This window comes from Chinchilla lanigera, unplaced genomic scaffold (assembly GCF_000276665.1).
Source record: "Chinchilla lanigera isolate Chin_1 unplaced genomic scaffold, ChiLan1.0 scaffold00007, whole genome shotgun sequence".
Classification (NCBI taxonomy): domain Eukaryota; kingdom Metazoa; phylum Chordata; class Mammalia; order Rodentia; family Chinchillidae; genus Chinchilla; species Chinchilla lanigera.
The window spans coordinates 3,599,896-3,605,895 of NW_004955408.1; the positions used below are offsets into that span (position 1 = coordinate 3,599,896).

At 49.5% G+C, this 6,000-nt stretch overlaps 1 protein-coding gene across 3 annotated transcripts in view; it reads right to left on the minus strand.

Annotated features, from left to right (window-relative positions):
* The window catches only part of P4ha2 (prolyl 4-hydroxylase, alpha polypeptide II), a 32,156-nt gene that overhangs the window by 25,036 nt on the left and 1,120 nt on the right, over positions 1-6,000 (minus strand). The window contains exons 1-2 of one of the 3 annotated variants that reach the window (XM_013508278.1): positions 5,951-5,980; positions 5,766-5,877 (exon numbers count right to left, since the gene is read on the minus strand). The gene's annotated coding sequence lies outside the window, so the exon portion shown is untranslated. Of the gene's footprint in view, positions 1-5,765; positions 5,878-5,950; positions 5,981-6,000 lie in introns of those variants that run through there. The other 2 variants (XM_013508292.1, XM_013508286.1) reach the window with 2 other exon arrangements.

The following is a 6,000-nucleotide window of genomic DNA, read 5'->3' on the forward strand; positions in this document are numbered from 1 at the left end:
GCTGTGAGAAAAGCAGGTCTCCCCACACTAAGTACCGTATGATCTGACTTTGATGAGAAAAAACTAACGTGTGCACAGATGTGCAAGAAGAGGACCACTTTCTACCTCTGTCTTGGTGAAGTAATTTTATTTTTCTTTTTTTATGCTGTTTGTTTTCTTATTCTTTTACAAGGAATTATACAGAAATTTTTAAAATATTTTACAATATGCTTAAAATGTAAAGGGAACAAAGCAGGCCTTCTCAGATGAATTCCAAAGGGGCCACGGCAACTCCAGGTTTAGAATCCCTCAGGGAGGGCCTGGAAAACCTGCCAACACCCCAGACGGTAGTTCACCCACCAGGTAATTGGCACTGTTTCTAAGCACGGGACAATTCCAAGACATACAACCAGAGGTCCTACCAAGCCCGCCCTTTGGAAAGGACATTTACAGTCTGGCCAAATGACCATGAAAAGATGTTTCCAGCCGCAAGCCAGCAGCGTTCTTAGCTTCTCCCCTTACCTCATCAGGCCCCTCTGCCAACCTCCCAGCTGCAACCCAAATGCAACAGCCCAAGTTTTAACAATGTACTTAACAGCCCAGAGACAGAACACGGGTTTGCTGAGAACAAACAGGTCTCACTCAGCACTGGAGGGTCGAAACCCTGCCCACGTTCCGTGAAGAGGCAACCTCTCCGAACAGGGCTCCTTGAGCCCCAAGCCCTGCCACCGACCGTGCACCATGGTCCCCCTCCCATTGCTGTGGCCAACTCTAGAACCGCGGAGCTGAAAAGACCTGCACGCCCACCTAGAAGGAGCTATGCAGAGCTCCACGAGGCCCCGCTACCAAAGACACGGATGTCCACTCAGGCCTAGAAGCTACCGTCTCTGGGAAAGGGGAGGAAAGGAGGCACCAACTCTTCTCCCCTAACATCATGCCTCAGTCACCACCCTGACCTGAGCCACCCCTCACCCCCCGCCCCGGGGTTGCAGCCATGCTGCCCTGACCGCCACATCTCCTCTGGTTTTGCTCTCAACTCCATCCCAGGAAGTACTCAGCACAGCTTACTGAGGCCTCCCTTGGCTCTCACCACCAGCAGAATAACGTCCAAACCCCTTAGCCCACGGGTCCTTGTAACCATGTGGCCTCACCCTGATGCCCCTGCCAGTCCCATTTCATGACTTCCAGTGTCATATCTTCAACAACTACTTCACATGAAAAGTACCCTCCTTCACCAAGGACCCAGTGAAACCTACACTTCTGCTCAGTGTACTGTTCTCCCGTTCCCTGAAGGTTTTCTTAAATTCCATCCCTAGCTTGATAAGTAGCCAGCTCAGAATTACTGGTGAAGTATCTGGATGGGGTGGGCTTTGGTTTTCCACCCCAGCCAGCAGAGGAACAAGGGAGTCAGTGGGCCCTCGCAAGGATGGATGAGGCTACATATGTCAGATCATAGGTATTGATCCTTATACTTTCTCTGCCCAGTAAACGAACCTTTTGATTTCTGCTTCCCCACTTAAGTACCATCAAGATCACAAAGCTCCTGCTTTAGTAACTAGACGATAAAGTACCACTGAAGGCTGTTAAACTCAAAATGCAATGCCCAGCTGCATTTTCAGTCGGGGTCTTGGCAGAGACTTGGCAGTGTGGGTGACTCTAACTTACACGAAGGATCGACACATGAGGACAAAAACCATACACCACTGTGCTGAATGCGTCTTATACACTGCCTTATATTCTTTGGGCCTCACCCATGTCCTAGGCCATGGGCTACTTCCTCTGCCTCATCCCAGTGGAACAGACTGTGCAGACCCATTCTGGAATCTCTGGATTCTCCCACCGTTCCAGACTGGCCTCCCCAGTAGCCACAGAAGAGACCTACTGAGGAGTGAGGGAAAGTTAACTCCCCATGAGCCAACTCTGACCAATGAAGAAGACAAGAGGAAGTCAGCAGATAAATTCCTCCTGCACACCTTCTACAAAAAGCTCTTCCCACATAGAGTTCCTACAGTGCTTGCACACAGAATGACTTTATACCTCTGAATGACTTGTTTTGTTTTGTTTTGTTGTGTTGTGTTTTATTTTTGAAAATTGAACTCAGGACCTTGGGCTTGCCAGGCAGGTACTTCGCTATAGAGCTATATTCCTGGCTATGACTTTATACCTCTGTGCAGCGTGTTAGCTTGCTAAAGCACCACCTTGTATTTGCTTCCCATTCTTGTATACATTGCTTTTCTTTTCCCTCATCCTGGCTGCCCTAGAAATACACTTTCCAATAAAGTACTAAAAGCTGAAGTTCAGTCTCAGGCTCTGTTTTCTGGAAATGTGGTCTACGATAACCACAATTTTTGCTTCCAAAAAATAATAACTTTTAAAATAAAATAATTATAATAATGTACTGTAATAAAGTTACCAGTATTATTACTCTTGTACTTTGGCACCATTATGAAATAAGGGTTATTCAAACACAAACACCACAACACTTTAACAGTCAGCTTCATAACCAAAATAGCTTCGAGGTGATGAAGTGACTAACAGGTGGGTGGTGTATACAGTGTGGATACACTGGATGAAAGGATGATTCACGTTCTGGGCAGAACAGAGCAGAACTGACCGAGATTTCATCATGCATCTCAGAAAGGTCCACAATTTAAACCTTATGAATTGTTTATTTTTTTACTTGTCCATTTAATATGTTCAGACTGTGGTTAACCATGGGTAAATGAAATGGCAGAAAGCAAAACCATGGATGGGGGAGGGTGCTCTCCTGTACACGACAGATAGGTAAGATAGAAAACTGAAACTGAGACAGGGTTTCCCACATATGTGACATCTGACAGCAAACCAATGGCATAACCAAGACCACGCCCTATACACACTTTCCGCAAGATACTGCTGCCACTCAGTGTTACACGGGAATACCAGTTACCTTATAACACAAGAGATTTCCAAACATGGGAGCCACACTTTGCCCTGGCAAGGCATACCTGCCCAGGTTCAGGACTCTCTCACGGTTCACAAAGCAGATTCATGACATCTTTGGCTGAATCTCACCAGAAGGAGAAGAGCAATATGGTCTCTAATAACAGCAACACTGACCCAGAAAACATTGGGAACCACCAGGGTCCCAGTTTCAGGGTATACCCACTCCTCCCCTAGACATCACAGCATCCACAAATAACCAAGCAGCCCCACTCACGGAGGAGGTAGAAACACACACAGGCCCTTCAGTCAAATAGACCCAGGGTTAAATCCCACCTCCGCCACTACTTCTTGGCTTTGTGACCTTGGACAAGTTACAGGCTTCTCTGAGACTCAGTTTCCCCGTCTATATAAACAGCAGGACCTATATTTCACAGGGCTGTTGTTCGGACTGGATGAGATGACAGAAATTAACAAGTAGCCCAAGACTCGGTACAGTGTATGCCAATCATCAGCACTAAAAAGCACCAGAGGAAAACCAGTGGACCTGAAGCAGCCAGCTGCCTGGCACAAGTCAGCTGATCTCTGGGTGAGCAAGAAGGTCCAGACTAGGGGACAGCAAAGATGCAAGAAACAAGAACAAGGCAGAAACTGGGCACTTTCCAGGTACCAGGTGTGCCAAAAGAAATAAAATAGGTCAGAAGAGACTGGAGTACGGTGCCATGCAGCCTATGGAGTACCAAGGGTATCACTGGCACCAAAGCTCACCAAGGAAAGCTCTCTGGCGGGGGATGGGATCGATACTGTCAGATCTCATGTACTCTGTCCTGCTCATTCCAGGCTCCTACAAGTATCACGCCTTCACCACACCCCGGCCCTCAGGGGTGCCAGGTACAGAGCAAGTGCTCTTAGCAAGCACTTCTTGAGAGGTTTGGAGCAGAGGCTGGCCTATGACCAGGCTCAGACAGATCCTGTCAAAGTTGAGGAATGTATTACCCAAATAATCCTCTGCCCTGCAATGACACCAATTCAACAAAAACCTCTTCTAGGGCTCTGAGAAGTCTAGTTCAGTCTTTTCATCCCTCTCTACTCTTTCTGAGAATTTAAAAAAAAAAAAAAAACTATCTTTCCCTGATTATATGTCCCCAGAACAAAACCCACGGACCACAGGCCCCACCAGCCCCCTTTGCTTTAGGATAGGCTGACATCTTACTCTTGGGCACCTCAAAGGTCCAAACTGAAAGATCTGAGCAACTTTTTCAAAGTTTAACTTTCACTCCAGTACTCTGCTGGGCTTACACGTGCCTGCACTCCAGCATTTCCTGCCAACCTCCATCTGCATAAAATTAAACTCTTGACAGATCCCTGGGGCCAGGGCCACACCTCCCAGCCCTCTGCACACTATCAGCCAGCGTGGCCACGAGTCATCCAAGGCCTTGCATCCAGCTTCAAATCCTCCCAAAGATGGAGGCGCAGGGTCAGAACGGGAGGCTTTCTCAGGAAATCAAAGGACCCTAGATTCCCTTACCCCACTCATTCCTCAGAGCTGTGCACAGGCGCCTCTTCCTTTGGTAAGTCCTCACACGCCAGGCTCCTCCCCTGCTACGCAGCCAGCTGCCACCGTGAAACAGCAATCTCAGAGAGATTAGGAGCTACCCACGGGCAAGAACAGCTCCTGGGCCACCTCTCTCCTATCCTCCCTCATCCCAGCCCCAGACATATTCTAGACAGAAACAAGCATGAAGGAGGTACCCAAGGAATGAGCAGACTCAGCAATCACCAGTCTAAGCCAATGGCCAAGTAAGCAGCCTCCGGGACACTGCGTTGCAAAGCCTGAGACAAGATAAGAGAGTTCATGACAAACCACAGACAGTGCTTTAGTGTGGTTGTCAGAGTGTCGGCCTGTTGAACAGCCCTCTCCAAGAACTAAGGAGGTTCAGCATGGCCTTGTCTTTGGGTTAAGGCCCCTAGCCAACTCATTCCATCCTGCTAAGTGGCTTCACTGGCTGGGTCACATAGTGGACTTACTTGGTCATATGAAAAGAAGGCTCTAGAAGAACTCATAGACCGACATCCTATGAGTGAGGAGAAGCAAACAGAGAGCCTGGGTCCTGCGGCACAGCACCACCGGGAAAGCCTGCACTCTGACACTTCAGGGGCAGGGAAATCCTGGTCCATTTAACAGAGAATTAAATCATGGGAGCTGTTGTCTCAGATGTGATACAGGCTGACAGCAAGCAGCAGTTTGCAAAAACATCCTCTGAATTCTTAGGTAGACAGTGAATCTCTGTAAAGTCCAGGGCATGTGAGAAGGCCCGAAGCTACAAAGTGTTGTCCCAGCCGTTGATCTTAGGGCCCAGATCTCGCCAGAGGGTTAGGACCGTCAGGCCCCACAGATCTGCAGCAAGAAGCACCAGCCTCAAGTCTCACTCTGCAACACAAGCCTAACTGTCTGGGGAGCAATCCCAGGGCTGACCTACAGCATCTCAAATGCCTCACACGATAACACACAGGTCAGGGCCCACCTGTGCTGCTCGGGGACAGAGTGGGCAGGAAGCTCCCCGACCACACTCGTTCTGAAAGTGTTCCCGGGGCACGTCCCACGTACAGGGCCCAGCGCCAGGTGCTGATCTCTCTCCTGAGGATGGGGTCCACGATAGTTATTGCCGAGAGCGTGCCTTCCGCATCACCTTGCTTCCGCTAGAGACCACATACGCTGCTGTCCAACTCTCTGCCCACGCCGCTCCTCGGACCCCAGCCTGCCTGACCACGCCAGCACGGGAATCACTGCCTCTACCAAGTCCCCACAGCCCTCACTTCCCGCCAGCGCAGGACTCACCACCCTGCTCTGGGCCTGGACTTACCGGGTCTTACAGTCCGCGTGCCCACTGCGCTAGCAACTCCTTGCAAATTCTGGCACACAGAAAGTGTCTTTTGTCGAACCGGTTAATTAACCACCATGGGTCTCCGCAACTGCTGAGGAAAAACAAGCAGGTTCAGGATCACCAAGGATTTCCGGAAGAAAAGGATTTTCTTATCCAAAACCCACCTAACAGGCACCAAGCTGGACCGGGCCGGGCTTGGGCTCCAGCCGCGTAG